This window comes from Meriones unguiculatus, chromosome 11, assembly GCF_030254825.1.
Source record: "Meriones unguiculatus strain TT.TT164.6M chromosome 11, Bangor_MerUng_6.1, whole genome shotgun sequence".
NCBI classification, from domain to species: Eukaryota; Metazoa; Chordata; class Mammalia; order Rodentia; family Muridae; genus Meriones; species Meriones unguiculatus.
In genome coordinates, this window is record NC_083359.1 from 8,428,901 (window position 1) to 8,447,138 (window position 18,238).

The following is an 18,238-nucleotide window of genomic DNA, read 5'->3' on the forward strand; positions in this document are numbered from 1 at the left end:
AGTTTTTATGTAATTATGCTTTCTTATGCACCAGAGATTATGTTATGCTAGGAAACTTTTTTTTCCATGTTGTACTGTCTTTTAAATATGCTGCCAACGAACCACCTAGCATCTGACTCACCAAGTCATTTCCAGATTGATGAAGTCAGTCTGAACCAAGTTTTCATCCTCACTTCTTTGTGGTTTACTTCCACACCTGACACCTGCAGGGTCCCCCTCAATCAAGACAGAATCACATTATTTCCAGGTTGTTCAGGATCTGCCCTCATAGGTTTCCTCCCGATTTTATGGTGTTTCATCTCAGTGAGTGGCTTTTCTGTGCTCTTTCCCAGAATCCAGCTAAGACGGTAAACAAATGAGCCAAAGATGGCCTTTGGGTATTTGTTGTTTAGCCCGCTGTAAACGGAGATTCATTAGCTCAAAAGCCTACTGGTTTCAATCTAAATTTGTATGCATTGTGTTATTTTTAAAGTAGCTCCAACAATAACATTTCTAGACCTATAGTGTCTACCTTCTTTTGCATACCTCAGCCCAACCATCTCCCTGTTGACACGTTAGAGCCTTGTGATGATAAGACCCCAAGTTTCGATGGCCCTTCAGAGTTCTCTGTCTCAGAGGACTGTTGAGTGGTCTTGACATTACCTAGGTATGTATGGCCCCTCTCTGACATCCCCTTCCATAAGAGCTCACTATCCGCACCCTTTGTGCTACAGCCCCCGCAAATCCCATGCTGTGAAGCCTTTTATTCAGTTCTGTCCATATACTGCCAATAAAGTTTGTCATGTTCTACAGTCTCTTGCTGTCATAAGTTTTTCTAAAGGCCATCGCCAAAGTCTTATGGATTAGGGTGATGGAACACAGGGTTCCCAGATCACAGAGCTCAGCAATGTCCCAAGGAAAATCTCCAGAAGAACTCAGTAGGGTGCTGCCCTGACTTCTTCTAGTGACCCAGCAGAAGGATTTCTGGATTGAGTGCCATGTTAGAAAAATTAACGACTACTGTCTTAGTTTGCTTTCTATTGATGTGATAAAACACTGAGTGAAAGCAGATTTGGGAGGAAAAGGTTTATTTCATCTTACAACTCTCAAGGCCACAACTCCATCACCGACAGAAGCCAAGGCAGGAACCTGGAAGCAGGAACTGAAGCAGAGACTGTAGAGGGATGCTGCTTAATGGCGTGCCCCAGAGAAAGAACCTTCACCATGGCAAGCTGAGGATGTGCTCATGGGCAAAGAACGACCAGCTGGTACATCACTGGTGGAGGTCTGAGACATCTGTATACACAGGCGACACTGCAGGCATGTTTCTACCCCAGGAACTGAGGAGCCGTTTTCACTCTGCAGCTCAGGATCTGATCTTCAGTCCTGCTCCTTCACACACAGTGGGTGGAGCCAGAACAGGCTAGCCATCTACTAGCAGCTTCACACTGAAGTATCAGTTTCCTGTCCACACAAGTGCTGTCTTCCAGCAAGGAAACAGAAGCCACGTGGTGCTCCTTGCTGAGGTCCCTGGGCTTTGCTGATTTCTTCTGTGGTGAGAGATATCTGACTTTTTCCAGCTGGTGACTAAGTGTGTTTGGCATCCACAGCAGCTCCACAGAGCTGGACTTGTGGACAAGTGTGCTTTGAGCATCTTCAGCTCAACTATGTGAAGATGAGGGAGACTGAAGACCTCCACTGAGAACAATATTCATTCCATAGGTATTTACTGCGCAGCAACTGTAGCTAGGAACAAACAACAGGGTTCAGCCCCTCAGTCTTCTTCAGAATGTGGAAATGACCACATATGCTTCCCAGCCCTGATGGACACCTCCCTCAAAGGATGGAGTCATCCTTCCAGTTTGAGTTGTCACTTGTCCATGCTACTGTAATGCTAATAGTGCAACCCTGTCACAGGAAGCCCGGACAAGCTTCTGAATACTATGAGACAAGATGATAAGAGATTCCCAACCACCATCCCAGCCACATCTGCTTAGATCCTCCACTGCACCAGAGTCTGGCCTGGAGCAGAGGGATGCCGATGCTACACGAGAATTGTGAGAGCCAATCATATGCTGTTTTAGGCTAATATGTTTGGAATCGTTTGCTATACAGCACCAACTAGCTGATACATTAATAATCCTTGATTTGGGGCTAGGTGCCAACCATGTTATGTTTAGAAGCAGGAGTTTATGTCAATGGGGACAGAGGAAAAGTCCCCTGTAGTAGCAAACTGATTTTTTTCTTGCTCCTTGTTCTTTGAGACTTAGAAATTGATTCAACTGCATCTCTAAAGAAAGAGAGTGGCAGAAAGGCCTAGAAGCTTCCTGAGGTTCCATACTAGTTGCTGGGGTCATGGAGCTTCGAAGATGTTTCTGAGAGTCTACGTATTCTGTGGAGCTGCTTGTGGATCTGGAGAGTACTGTATGTCTGTGCTATGTTCTCAGGCTCAGTGGAGAGCAAGACTTGGCAGTGAACTGCTGTTACTGCTGTGTGTTTGCTTGTTATTTCTAATTCATCATAATTTCTTACATTAATCTGTAGGACATGGAAGACAGACATGTCCACTGAATGTCATGGGACATCATAGTGCTAAAGATCTGGAGAGGAGGGGAGGAGGGGAAGAAAGAAAAGGAGGAGGAGGAGAAGGAGGAGAAGGCGGAAGAGGAGGAGGAGGAGAAGGCTGTGGTAGCTAACTTCTTTCTTCTGTATCTCTGCTTACCTCTGGAAGGCCTAAAACAGTCTGTGAACTCAACAGCTCTTGTGTGCAGCATGCATCTTGAGTAGTTTTGTGGGAAAATGAGCTAAATGCTGGCTCTACATGTGTGTGGGCATGGGTCCAGAGTCACGACACACTTCATATATATCACACACTAGACTGTTAACACTATTCTTCGAACATGGAAACAAATGGCACTTCTTCAAACTGCTGGGAAAGCCCTATGAAGACCAAACAAAGGGCTGATAAAGAACAGAATCCTTACTTAGAAAAGGTGCTTAACAACAAGAACAAGAAATCTCAACACTTGGCTCTTCATGGGCTGGAAGTTTGAAGAGGGAACATAGCTCTACAGTTATCCATAGGACTTGGTTCATCATGCTTGGGTGGGCTTTGGTCAAAGCTGCTTCTAGGGTGCTGAGTGGGGTATGACATGAAAATTCAGAACATCTATGTATGCCTCTCAGATACGCCAAGACTACAGAGATTTGACATGAAGGAGACGGAGACCCCAGGTGAGCACAGCGATGACACCAGGCTCTTGACTCTTCTCAGCTCCAGGAATTTGCTCATGGGTCTCTTCTTACAGCACCAAAAACCCAGTGGTATGATTTTGTCAAGATTCATCCACCTCTTTTGTGTCTTATCATCAAGGGTAACCAGGCCTGGTTGACAAATATCCAGTGTTCCAGTTGTTCTATGTATTTGTCTGCTATGTTTGTGTGGTGTGTCTAGTGAGAGATTAAATACTGTCTCTGTTACCGACTTGGCCAGAGCCCCCTTGGTTTTTTGGGTTGCAGATCAGCATATGGCTCCCCTCCAGGCATCTGATCTGAGATACCTCCTCTGTGAGCCTGCTACTGACATCTTCCACCTGGCAAGGCACATGCCACACAGACTAGATGCTCATGAGAGATACTTTTGGAGCATGACATGACTTTCCTCATTGGTGCTCATGAATGCTGCCTGTTCTTTCCCTCAGATGCTTCTCATTTATGGATAAGAACAATTGCTGTCTCAGAGATCTTCATTTCTTTTCATGTCTATTAATATAAATTCCTGAAAGCTTTGTGTCCCAGTAGGTCTTCACAACAGCACTCAGATGCTGTAACATTTAAGGTAACCATGCTGGTGGCTGCCACAGAAAACCAAGCATCTCTGCCATGTAGCAGTTTCTTCCCAGGTTGAAACACTCAAGGGAGACTCAATAAGAGGGAAAATAAACAACTCAAAATAGCTTCAGGAAGTCCCTAAAACTGGCCAGATTAGTCCTAAGAGTAAATAATGAAGACTGCTGAGAGCCACTCTCAGACAAGCAAAGCTAAACAGAAAACTCTCAGACCAGCCAAGCAGTCTGGAAATGGCAGAAATGAGCAAAGTGCCTAGAGCAGGGCTCAGAACAACTAGAAAGGACACTTTCCAGTGTGCTGAGCTGCCTGCAGGCTGTGCAGTGCGCTCCAGGTTCGCAGCTTCCTGAGCTGTCATCATGCTTGAGTGGGCTTTGATGATGCAGCTGTTTTTAAGTCATTTCTGCTCCTATAAGTAACCCCACAACCATATTTCTGTAAGCAACCCCAATAAAATGCATTAGATCATTAAACTGGACTTCAGTTGTACCTGTACTTTGGTCTCCCTGGGGTGAGTAGATGTGTCTCCTCTCTTCCTGGGGTGAGTAGATGTGTCTTGTGACTTCCAAGGAAAAGTTTGTCACACAACTCCTGGAGGCACGGGTGATGGAAAGGCAGTGAACTCAGCTACCTAGAATCTTGTTCTGCTTCTCACCCTCAAGCCCACACTTCACACTGTGCCCAGGAAAGCAGCTCATCGTATTTCAGCCAAGTCAAGATCTCTGAATGTCACAGGCTCGTGAGCCCCTCACAGATTGCAGACACCACCATGGATAACAAACGGTGGGCCTCGTTACGTTCTGCTGCACTTGTTTATTATGCTCAACTTTCTAGGTTCTGAGCTCATGAATGGCTGAGGCCTCTCTTACCATTTGAGGGAGGGGTATCCTAAAGTATAGTGTGAAATAAAACAGGTGTTTTCTGAGTGAATGAATGCACAGTTAGAAAAGTGATTCTCCAAGCCCCCACATGCTCTGCAGTGTGCCTGTGTGTAAAAAGACCATGTTGCAGCAGAGAGAGAGAGTGGAGTCAGTGTATCACCACAGTACCGTGGAGTATTTCAACTATGCTTCATTGGTACATCAAGAGTCCATATGTCATCACTGTCATTTCCCACCGTCACCTCGTCACCTCCAGTGTTTCCTGGATGTACCAGGTGGGCAGGGACTTGAACTTTCCAACACCCAAGCAAAGGTCTTTCTTTGCATCTCACTTTTAAAACTTAGGGTTCATGACATTGAAGACTTATCTTTATTATTACTTCCATTTCAGACAACCAGAAAATGAAGTTCAGAGGACAGAGAACTCCCTCCCCAAGCCCGGAAACAACCCTACAAGGTCTTAGCTTTCACACCACAAGGCTAAATGGCATGGTGTCTGGTTTCTAGAACAGTAGACCTAAGATTTGACCAGCAACTGCCTGGACCAATGCCAGGATTTGGTATGAACTATTTGAAGGGCTCTGATGTAGCACCGTGTGGCTGAATATTTAGTCATGTTCAAAACATCTGAGGGACTAAACTATGTTTATCCAGACCTGGCTATTCCTGCTCTCAAAACGGCTTCCCTGGAGCACCCGGGAGGGTTAGTCTCTGCCAGAGAATATTCCTCTCGACTCAGGAGAAGAGCCTGGTTGGACTGTGCATGTGCAGCTGGTGGGGATGAGGCTGTGCAGATCGCAGCTTCCAGTCAGGGCCATGGGAATGTGGGAACACACATCTTTCTCAAATGCTTATAAACACTCCATTCATCATGCTGTTCTCCCCAAACATGCGTGATGCTGTGACCACATGAATTCCATAGATGTCCAGCCTGCCTCCTGGACAAGCCTGGGTTGTCACATCTGGATTTCATTGCTTCTTTCTCAGCCACAAGTTCCAGCCACAGGCTGCTTGTGGTTCTGTGCCCCAAGCCCTGGTCGCAGCACACAAAAGCATTTCCCTGACAAATGGCAGTGGCTGCAGTGTAGGGTTCCCCCTTTGGAGGCAAGAGATGGCAGGAGAGTTCAAAGTCATGTGATCCTCCAGGCAGACCCTTTCATGTCTAGTTATTGTCTTAAGAAGCCAAACTTACAAGCTCAGTGGTAAACCGTTCGATTTCCATTTGCTTTTGCTCCCCCACAGTCTTTACAAAACCTTGCTCTAAACATATCACATCCCTGTTGTAACAAAGTAAGACTTGTTCTCCATATACCTGTGTCTGTTTTTGGAGCCACAAAACGGAGGCCCACAGACTAGATGGGGTGTCTCAAATACCAGGAGACTAGATGGGGTGTCTCAAATACCAGGAGTTTATTTTCTCATAATTCTGGAAGCTATGTTCCAAACCCAAGGTGTCACTGGGCTGCTCTCTTCTGAGTCAAAGCGTTGCTGGGCTATCTTCTCAGGACTTCTCTCTGTGTTTGAGTCATTCATTGCAGTTGGAATGAAGCCCCTCAAGGCTTCCTTCTAGATTTGTCGTCTTATCTCTAAGACGCCCAGCCTCTAAACTCAGTCACATTCTGCAGGACTGGCAGCTGGACTTTCGTCATGTGAACTGTGGGGTGGCACAGCTCAGCTTCTAACCCCTTCACAGAAAAGGGTGCTACAGCCTTGGCAGTTAGTGAGCAACCCCAAATGGGAGGGAAAAATCAAAAGGGAAACGGAAGTTTCAGGGGCCGCCCACCCCCGAAAGTGATTCACTCTCCTGTCAAAGAAGCCCAGGAGCCTCTGCTTTCCAATGGCGGGGGGGGATGGGGGTGTTATTCGACTGCCTCACAGGACTGGAAGCTGGGTGGTCAACTGCCTGCCTACATAGTGGAGACGCAGGGAATTTGTAGCTGCTCGGGCCAAGAGCTCTGCCTCTGAAGAGGGGGGCCAGTGTTGCAGTCACACTGCGAGGCGGAAGGCCTGGAAAGAACCTAGAAATTTACTGGTTGGAGTCTGATGAAGAAGCAGGAGTCTGATGTCCATGTGCGCCCCTAAGGACACAGAGTTCTACTTTCACTGTGTTCACAGTTGCCCTAACACAGATGTCCAGGACACACGAGCTTCCTCTCAGCTCAACACTTTATTCAGAGATAGGCTAAATGTAAATTCCTGGTAAATTACCTTTTAAAGCAATGCTTTCAGTAGTTTTGAGTCACTGTGACCAAATACGTGAGAGGACAGCTTCAGCTAGCGAGGTCTGGTACATGGCTGCTTGGCTCCATTGACAGGGCGGGGCATTGTGGCAACTGGGTTGTGGAGTGGAGGAGATCCTTGGCCTCACTGTGCATGGAAAGCAGGCAGGAGCAGGGCCTAGTGAAGGACATATCCCCATGGACACATCCTCAGTATGCATCTCTTTAACAAGGCTCCAGCTTCTCCTTGTCTTCACCTCCTATGGACAGACAGCACGTATCATGAATCCAGCCAGGGGCAGAGTGCCCAAGATCCAACCACTTCCCAGACAGACTCATGACTACAATAAAGCCCCCACTACATGCAGCGCAGATGGCATTTCATATTCAGATAACATCAGCCACCTGCCCAATGGGAAAAGCTTTTCACGGAAGTCTATAGAAGACGGCTCAACTTTTATCACACACACCCATCGGCACAGTGAAGTCTGCCTCAGTTCACGGAGCACAAAGTTTTATTTTCTTCACAAGTTATGCTTTGTGCTTTAGGTTTTTCTCTTCTGTTTTTGTTTGTTACCATTCTGTTGTGAAATTTTCAGTTCACACACACACACACACACACACAGAGAGTTGATGACTGGAAACTGGTTTTCAAAGACTGAGCATAAGGAGCAATGAGTAATGAAAACAGCTGAAAGGCATCATAAATAGAAGAGCGCTCCGGTCTGTTCTAATACAGCCCTTGAAGCTACCTGTGCAATTACAAGTGACAGCCAAGTGTGTTTCCTACAGACAACCCTCACTGGACACAGAATGGGGACATACAGCGAGGAGCTTCGTAAAGTGGATTTCCAGGCCACGGCATTTGCTCCTTCTCCGCAACGATTTGTCTGTTTAGAAACTTACTAAACAAGCACGTGAAGACTTGACATCACTTCTCAACTGTGGCCTTTCAATAAATCCACCAAGGTCTTCTATTTTAATTGACATTTTTTTTCATACAATATATTCTGACTATGGTTTCCCCTCCCCCTATTCCTTTAAGTTCACCCCCTACCTTCCTTCCCATCTGGATCCACACTATTTATGTCTCTCATTAGAAAAAAAAAAAGTTACCTAAGGAATAACATTAAAAAATCAAAATAGGACAAAAAACAAAAACAAAACAAAACAACAACAAAAAAAAACAAACAAACAAGAAAAAGAGCCAAAGCAAAAGCATGAGAAATTCATGCAGACATCCAGACACCAGGGGCACACATGCTCACAGACTCAGCAATCCTGTAACCATGGGGGTTTTTTAATACTAGCAAGAGCACGATTGCTTTCTCAGTTGTGTTTATTAAATGAATCTAATAAAATACACGCCCAGCTTCCTCCAAAATATAAACAAAATAAAAAAAAAAACATAATACACTCTCCTAAGTCCATGGACATTCATCTTCGTGCTTTTCATGTGAGATTTCCTGGGAAAGATACGACAAACACACACCTATTCACTCCAAATAGGGCATCAATGACAGAAAAGCAATGACTACATCCAAGTCCAACTTGGCAAACCAGTGACTTTGTTGGGGTGACTTACAGGGGTTAACTTACAGGAGCAGAGATGACTCAAAGGCTGCTTCATCACTGAAAAGCCCATCCCATCATGGGTGATGACTCACAAGAGCTCCATCCCTGGAGGTTTCTGTAAGAACTTGCAGGCAGCCTAACGGGTCAGAGAATTTCTTCTAGGAAGCTTAGCTGGTCCAGAGAGTCTCCTCCAGGCAGCTCCATCTCCTTCAGGCAGCTCTGCCTCCTCTCTCTCTTCCAAGGCCGTTGTTTGCTGTTTCTATAATCTTGGGGAGAGCCCCCATGTATCTGGTAAGTTTCAGGAACTTCTTGAGACTTGCGAATTGTTTATTTTCTGGCTTTCATGCGTCTGCTCCTCCCCCCATCCCCACCCACTTACCTTAGAACTTTGGGAGACATAAGCCTTCCGGGAGGGAATGTTCCAACTCTAGGAAATTGCTGCACATCAATGTGTTCAAGGGACAAATCGAACAAGCCTGCGCAGGTCAATTATTCTGTTCGCTGCTTTGGCCTTTCATGTGTGTGTGAGATTGGGTTGATTTGATATCAAATGTTACATTTGACCTGTTTCATTTGATCTGTTTCATTCAAGAATTAAGAGTGGAAATACCACATGTGACCGCCATGCTCTCTTCCTCTGTTTCTAGGACAATGTGGCATTGTTCTAGGGAGGGATGTTCCATCACCCTCGGTCCTGTGGTGAGAAGTTACATAGGTGATTTGTCCATGAAATTTGATAAATAAGGTATGGAGAGCTGATTGTGGTGGCATACATTTATAGTTCAAGCAGATGGGAGGGAGAAGGATTGTGAGTTCAAAGCTAGCCTTAAATACAAAGATTTGGGGATTATTATTACAGCATAATTTAGCAATATGCTGAGTGACACTAACATTCTTTAGCCATCTGGCATAAGTTGGAACTTGCAGAGTATTAATAGCATATGATCTGCCTGCCTATGAATAGTACATAATGAGCAATGTCACATGAGGTAGAACTGTTTGGTTTGGGTTCACGACTGGCTAAATTACCATCTCACTCCATTTGTGTTGCTAAAACAAACTGTCATAGACCTGGCAATTTATAATGAACAGAAAGTGTTGTGGCTTATGATTCTTCAGGCTAGAAAGTCCAAGGGTGTGTTGCGTCACTTCAGGTTGAATGCAGAGCCCAGCAGAAAGAGCGGGGTAAGCTTACCTTTATAACAAACCCACTTCTACAATGGTATTAATCCATCCATGACTAATGTTCTAATCATACGTGTTAAAGCTGCCACCTCTCAGTACTGACAACTTGGGGATTCAGTTTCCAAACATGAACCTTGAGAGTGTTTAAATAGACAAAGAACATTGCAGAAGGTTTCTGAGCAGGTGATGGCAACATGACCATTTGCTTCTGCTCTGTGTTCTAGGCCCATAAATTTAGATGTTAAGTTTTGATATGCTCAGACTGTTATCCCATTTTCTTTAGATGGTTTCATGGTTTAAAAAAATATGTAGTTCTTACATTCAAATACAATATTAAATGAAATCAGTATTCTATGTTTTCCTACTATCCATGTCTGGACTAATCAATCTTTCCCTTGCTGTTGGGAAACAATTTATTGGCTCTGCACACATATGTGAGACTGGTTTCTCTGGTGACCCACCAATCCAGGATTTTATTTCCATAGTTAAAACACATTGCCTTTGAAATAACCAAATAAACGTGGCCAGATGTTCTCTTGGAAAGAGAGTGGAAGAGTGGAAGATTTATCTTAATGATGTCAATGTTATTATCAGGTATCTCGTCTCTAAGCAGCACAATGACTCCTACATTGTACTTAACTTCTAAGTCCGTGTTTATAAGGACAGGGCTTCTCCTTGTAGAAGAAACTTTATAGACCTCTTTGTGGTTTTCTGGATTTTCTTTTCTTTCGCAGCTCATCAATCCATAGTCCATGGATGTCTCCCCTCTTCCTGAAGTTATCTGGCTGCCCTGTGCTACCCAAAGAAAACAGGAGTTATCAGTGATCCTCTTCATTTCTTTCATGTCTGCCTCTGAGCTTCAACTTCCTGTGACCCTTGCAGAATGTGTACTGTCCCAGCACTGCCTAAATCTGCCCGTGTACCTCCTTCCACTATTACCTTGGACCTTCTGCGTTGCATCAGGTGGCAGATTCTGGTCTTTTGGTCTTCATTAGCATGTGCCTTCTATGCACTCTTCTCCCCCGAGATGAGTCTGGGGGACCTTGCACGGGATGTCAGGTATCTTACAGTCCATGTCATCAAGAATCTTCAGAGCATTTGCCGCTGTGCCTGTTGCAAACCGACATCCTCCCAGCCCCAAGTCAATCACCAGCCTTCCTGAGCACTTGCAGAACAGTTCCTTTTCCATGACCAGACCACCATTGCCCCCAGTACCCCTGACTCACAGCCTGGTGTGAGACCCTTCCTTCTTTCCACTGTAACACCATTAAAAGATTCTCCCTACTTGCTTTTTATTAGGAGCATCTCCAGCTTTCTGCTGGCCACTAGGTGAGTTCAAATGTCTTGCTGGCATCAGTACAAGGCATCCATCCTAACACTGTGACCCTAACTGATGCTCACGTTAAAAGAGACTGGGTTTTAACCAAGAAGGTCATGACTTCTTAGTAGCTGGGTGGAGTCAATATTATTTAGAATCACTCCCACTAAACCCAAAGACCTAGAAGTGTCATGACTGGGATTTCCTGTGCATATCAAATACTAATGACCCTTCAATGATCCAAGGCTTGTCAAGCACAGAGGCAGAGCAGGACCCACATTGCATCTTGTACAGCAGCAGTGTTGGCGCCTGTGTGTTGGTTAGCACTTGGTCAACTTGACACAAGCTAGAGTTAGGAAGAGGGGACCTGGGCTGACTGTCAGCTGTAAGGCAAACCCTTTCCTCCCTAAGTGGCCTTGATCATGGTAGTTTGTCAGAGCAGCAGAAGGCAGAGTAGACCACTGAGAATGTGAACGGAAGAGCTCTTCCCTCGTATGACCTCTTGAAGATCAGCACAAGGGCTCTCTTTTCTTCTTGGCTCATGGATGCCATCAAAGCATTTCTTCTTTTCTTAATGATCATCCATTTGTGACCCAGTAGAATAATTTGATTTCTTGAGGTCACCCAAATATTTACTGTATCTCTACGATAGTCTATGAAACATCCACAATTAAAGCACTGTATGAGTCCTTTCATCGTACAGAGAAAAGGTCTTCAGGAAGCAGAGGGTCTGGGGTCAAGTAGGACTTGTCCCATTTGGGATCCAGGACCTTGAACAGCTGCTTGGCTTAGCTGAGCTTTGGTACCTTAAGCTTCCACATGGAACCCTGGTGTGTTAATAGCTGCTCATGGCCGGTGGCTACTATTCTAGGCAGAAAAGATACAGAGACATTACTCTCACTGCAAAAAACTGAAGGAGAACACCAAGAGACAAAATACCACAAGAAGGGCTATGCAGCTGCCAATGACATCACTGAACAGTGCTTATGGGAAATGCCAGGAACAGAAGTCACATCTCACAGGCAATAGAGATGCAACTGAAGTAAGTGGAGGAGACAGCCAAGCCCGTCTGGGATGTGCTCCAGCGTGCCTGTGAAATTAGATTAGTGGGATGCAGACGAGTAACTAAAGCATCTCACTGCAGTCAGCTGGGCCCATGGATGATAAGAAGGAAGAGGAGAAATTTTCCATGAAAGTAGCCTATTTTGACGCAGGAGCTTCTACTGTTAAATCAAAGAAGATAGGAAGCAGTTCCAAATGCTATCTTGAAGCTTAAGACTGAAGCGGCAGCTTTCAGTTCTCTATGTTGAAAAGGAAAAATGGGGTAGGGGAGTGTATTTAGCTCAGAGGACAGGAGGAAGCACGTAAGACAGTATAGTGTATCCCAATCAAGATACTTTATCACGTGACTATCCGTCCCTCTGCCAATTGTTCAGTGTTCTCTTCTAGATATATCTATTGAGTTATTAGCAACGAGTCCTTTGGCTGGACTGGACAGGGGCAGCCATACTCCAGGTTCCTTAAGAGCAATAGAGATGGCTTCTGTTATTCAGATCAAGACTGCAGTGGTACGGCTGGAGAGACAGCTGAGCAGTTATGGGCACTGTCTGCTCTGCGAGAGGATGCCAGTTGGCTTCTCAGCACCCATACCAGGCAGCCTGGAAATGTCTGTAACTCTAAATTCAGGAAAGCTGATGCTTTCGGCCTCCAGCCTTCTCAGGCACCTGCGCTCACAAACACAGGTCCACGTTTAGACACACACCCACACACAATGAAATATACTAACAAATCTTTTTAAAAGAAAAAAAAAACTGGTTTTTAAGTAGTTTAGATTTATGTCAAGATCAAACTCCTATGTCGAGGACTAGCTATAATTGAGGGCAGTATACACACACACACAAAAGTGAGTCTCTTTGCTCAAAACCCACTAGACATTTAGATGTGACAATAGAGAATTAAGCCAAGCATACTATTTGTGAATACAGAGCCCTGCTCAACTGTGCAGAGACCATGCTCATTTGAGTCCTGGGTGTAGTTGTAGAAAATGATGCATCTTTTACAACTGTCTCTGACCAAAATTCCCTCAGGGCCCTCTCTTTGCCACCACACTGCATATTGGCTTGGTACCTTTCAGATAATCACTTCAATGGCAACTTTAAGGAAGCATCCCAAGACTTGCTGTCCCTTACACCTTCTCATTATTAACTCAGCTCTTTGCAAGTCCATCTGACTGATTTCTGCCTCCTCTACTGACTGTAAGCTCCTAGCAAGCAAGGTTCATCCTACTATTGTCATTGTCACTGTCATTGTCATTGTCTCTCTCTCCTGGGTCTAATACTACACGCACAGCCAATAAGAAACAGATTTGTTGGGAGAAAAGAAATGGCCGAAATACAATTTTCCATACAACACATCCTCAGAGAGTTAGCTAGTGAGGCCAAGAGGAGGCTGACCCTGAGGGGACCACACCACAGGTACCTGTGCGGCTCAGCTGCACCCATGGCCTCTGACTCAGCCATCCAGGGAGAAGAGACCTCCGAGCCTCAGTGGGATGACCTCCACTGTCCACTGTATGTGACGAGCCTGTGCATTCTTGGGGATCTTTATTGATGATTAGCATCTTTCTCAAAGTCCTACTAGTTTTTAATCTCTGCTTTGAAAGACACAGGGTAGACTCTAACAAAGTCATAAAAATAGGCTTTAAAATCCACCCCCGGTGTGTGTGGGGGGTGGGTGTAACATTTGGGGGGAGTCAGAGGTGCAGATGTAGGTGTGTACTTGCCACGAAGTGCTTGTGACAGTCAAAGGACGACTTACAGGAGCTGGTTTCTCTCTTTCCGCAGTGTAGCAGGCCTGGGGACTGGACTGAGGTCACCAGGCTTGGCAGCAAGCACCTTGATTCTCAGCGCCATCTCATTGGTATTAAAACCCTGTTCGCACGATTGCCTCACTAATCAGCAACCGCAGTAAACTTGAGGAGAGAGATGCTGGAGTGGGATGAGAGCGGGGAAAGCAGAGCCTGCTGCAATGCCTCCTGCTTGCTTGTATGTTGGCTTGTTGTTATTCAGGCAAAACTACTGTCAATTCAACTTTCCTCCCTATCATAAGGCTATTCTAGAAAATGAAAAGCACATAAGAGCAAAAAGAAAAAGAATCCCAGCACACTACCTCTTGAGATAAGCCTTTGAACTTCGTGTGACATTGTCTTCCACGCGAAGATATTTCCTCCATCTTTGTAGACCCTGAGATGTATTCATTAAATATTGAAGTTAATATAAATTTCACTTAATGGTCTTAAATTTCACTTAAGACCATTGCAAACATCATTTATCTTATGTAAAATTATTCTTAAACATAATCTTTAACGTTTGCTTTTATTCTGCTGTATAATTTGACTAGTTTAATTTTAAAGGAAAACATGGTTCTGTGCTATCTTATTACTCTGAGTAATACTAAAATACAAACCATAACTTCCTTAATTCATTATCTTGACCATAAAATTTAAAGTTTAATTAAAAACTAGGGTTTCCAAAACCCAGTGTACTCATATCATATTTTAACATTTAAGATGTACAGAAATATATATTTTAACACATTTAAAATGTAAAAGCAAGCCAGGTATGGTGGCTCTCGCCTTTAATGCTGGCACTCTGGGAGGCAGAGGTAGGTGTTACCTCTGTGAGTTTGAGTCCAGCTTGGAGTACAAAGTGAGTCCAGGACAGTCAGAGCTACCCAGAGAAAAAGTCAAACGTAAACAGCCAGCTGAGGGACATCTGAACTTTGTGGACTTGTGTAGCTAACAACCCCTAGGTTGGCTTGCACTCGTTTTGCTTTTTCACCATCAGTGTGTGTCAGGAACACTAGTCTGCTGTTCAGACCTCCGTCGGAAAGCTATTCACCCCCGTTATCCTCTCAGCATGGATTCATCTGTACAACATAAAGAGATGCTTTCACCTCCCAGTCCTTCAGCATCGCTGGCTTGGGACTTGTACAGAGTCCCTCAAGCACTGCAGCCACTGGCCCTTGCGTTCTTGTGCCACCTCCAAGTTTGTGTTGCAGAGTGTCAAGCTTCCCCCGTCTCTATAAATAGAATTAAACTATACTATGAAGCAATTCCTCCCGGTGTGAATAGATGCATGTGGTGCTACGGGTTAGGCCGTATGTCTTGACTTGCAAGACTCGATTACTTTTAAGGTAAGTTTTGTAAGTGTAGTTCACCTGATGATCCAAATCCCTGTTATCCAGGGCACCACTTTACTGTGTAACGAATTACGGCCACAGCATATCACCTTTCCCAGTGGGTACGTGCTTACCTTTCAGGCCCAGTTTGGCCATGAGCGGTACAATTTGAAGCACGGATATAATAAAGCTAAGCAACAAATCTAAACTGGATCCCTCTACCCCACTGCTATACTTACGAGCTTTGTAAAAATAAGCGTCTGAAGTGATCACAGAGGTAGTCTCTGTCCATAGCTGTCTGAATACTGAGACCAGTAACATCTTATTTAACCACTGCATACACTTATTAGACATTTCTGTGTTCAGCTTCCATAATCAAGCCCAAACCCCTCACCATGGTCAGTTGGATAAATCCAGTCTCTTGGTAGGTGTCACCTTTCACAATTCCAGGAGCGTGGGGGTGTCTTGACCACCTCAGTCGCTTCTCAAACTTTCTGAAAAGTTGCTGTACCATATAGAGAGGGTCTCGGAGGCTTCGAGCATTTCCTGGTGTGAGTTGGGTTTCATTAATTAGGTTGCTCTTGGGAGAAGCTTGGCTTTGGGACTGAGTTAGTTAGGAAGAGGGTAATAGTGGGAGGTTCAGCATGGCCTCTGCGCATAACAAAGTTGCAGCTGATTCTTTAGCATTCCACAGCATCAGGAGAGGTACTGAAAGATGACAACCATCCAAATGATCTTACCCAAGCCAAGAACTCACCGGGGGCTGCTGGCCACAGATGGGAGTGTCCTTATGTGAGCTTTCCATGTGGCCGCTTGGGCTTCCTTGTAGGTGGGGCTCGTGGCGATTTTTATTTGGGTTCTTATATCTGCCACCCTTCCAATGCCAATCCCTTTTCCTGCCCCAACACTAGGTGGGTGAGAAGGAAGGTTAGAGGGGAAAAGGGGGACATAGACCTTTGTAAACTACTTCCTGCTGGTCTGGGCTGTTGGGTTCCTTGGAGCAAGTCCAATCTTTGTTGTCAGGATATCTCCTACTTCTAATTGTCTCTTTGTGAGCGACCACTTGACAAACCACAACAAACTGCAGCAGCAGGGGGAGCAGCAGCCGCCTCTTCAGAGCACCCCCGGCCCCTCTCTCTTCACTCTGGATTCGTCCCCTCTAAAAAGTTCCCAGAATTCCAAAGGCCAGCTCTCCTCAGCTGGCAAAATCACGCCCTATACTTCCACTCACCACAGCAGTCTCAGACTTCTCAGACTTAGTAAGTTCCCCAAGGCACAACATCAGACGTGTCCAGGCTTTCCCACGGCGCAGGTCCAGACCCAGCAAAGTCTTACTTCCGTTGCAATGTGGGCCAGGTGACCAAAGTCCGTTCATTATTGAGGCACAAGAAGATGGGCACGGCTGTTTTCCCTCAAGAGCTTGACCAACACCTACAGCCCTCACCTTAGGGAATAAGGAAGCTTATTTACCTCACCCAGTAGCGTTACACAACATCGATGCTCTAATAACATTGACACTTCAATAGCTCATGGTACCATGCACGAGGTGAATCTTTCTCTTTTCAGTTTTGAGACTCTCTGTCTTCGCATCACACATGGGATGTGTTAGGATCAGGAAATAAGGACAATTGTCTAGTAATGAGAAAACATTTTTCATATTAGAGAGTATGTAGGTTTTTCTAGATCTCAGGTTGTCAGGCAAGTAAAAAAAAGGTGTCCTATGTCTGAGTGACCGGAACCTGGTACAGGATATATCACTGCAAAACTGGCCTTCACGTTTGATGAAGGGGAAATGTTTGGAAATAGGTTTTCCTACAATCCTCGGCCTATGCACACATGGGGCGGGGGGCATCTCCTGAGACTAGTGGTGAAGTTCTCCTGGTCCCCACCAGGCCACCCATCACCCAGCAGCATCCTCTACTGTTGACACATAGGACCTGAGCTGAGGAAGAATTCTGAGCCGTCTGGAGAAAGCGGGTAACTGTGTAGACGCCCCACCCTCCAGGACCCCTGCGGGTGGCACTCTCATTTGGACCTCTAGGTTCATAAGGGTCTGAGTTCTTACCTGACCTCAGGATCTTTCTCAGTTCAACGTCACACATAACCATGGCCAATGGCCCAGAACCGATGGACCAAGTGAAGTCAATTTGTAGTCTCTGGTGATGAACTTAGGCCTTACCTCCCTTCCCCACGAGTGCATGGATAATTGTCGGGCTAGGTTTCTGAATTCACGTCAGCACTAGGCAAGAGTGGCTGGTCTTGGCAGTGGGAGACAGTGGCACACAAAGCCCCGCGAGGAACCATCAGAAGCTAAGGTTTGGAGAGGGGAAGCTGGAAGACCCGAGTCACAAGATAAACAGCAGTTCCACTGCCCTGGATCAGACTGTACACACAGGGGGAAAGTCCATCCCTGTTCTCAATGCAAAGGAAGAGTAAATAAATAATCTAACTTAAATCCAGCCCCCACCATTCACCTATTTATAGCATGAACTCAGGAGGCAGACGTACCAGGTGAGCAGTGTTTATAATAACACTCTCCAGAGACCTAAGTGGAAATTACTAAAATTATAGGCAGGTTGGCTATTTAGGGGCAATTACACACATTTCTAAATTTGAATGATTCCTGGGTTAAGTGGATGCCTTTGACGGCCCAGGGACCGTCAAGCAGTGTCCATGCTTCCAGACGCCCATCATATTAAAGACAGTTTTAAACAGAAAAGGCCAGGTCATGGGCTGATCTCTACTCCAGCCCTGAGGTTCTTAAACACGAGAGAACACGGTGAGGCTAGTCTGCCTGCACACCTCAGTGGTGAGGAACTTACCGTCATCATGAAGTAGCTACCACGCGTCAGAAAAGAACCCAAATGTTTGTTTTCAGAACTCAGCGTTGCCCGCAGTTTACCAAAATAAGAAAACTAGGCCTTTTCTGTCTGAATTACACTTTTTTTTTCTTCCCGTCACATTCTTGGAATGCCAGGAATATCAACCTAAGTAAAAGGATTGTGAAAGTTTGTATTTTTAAAATTAAAAATATATATATATTCAACTCATGGAAA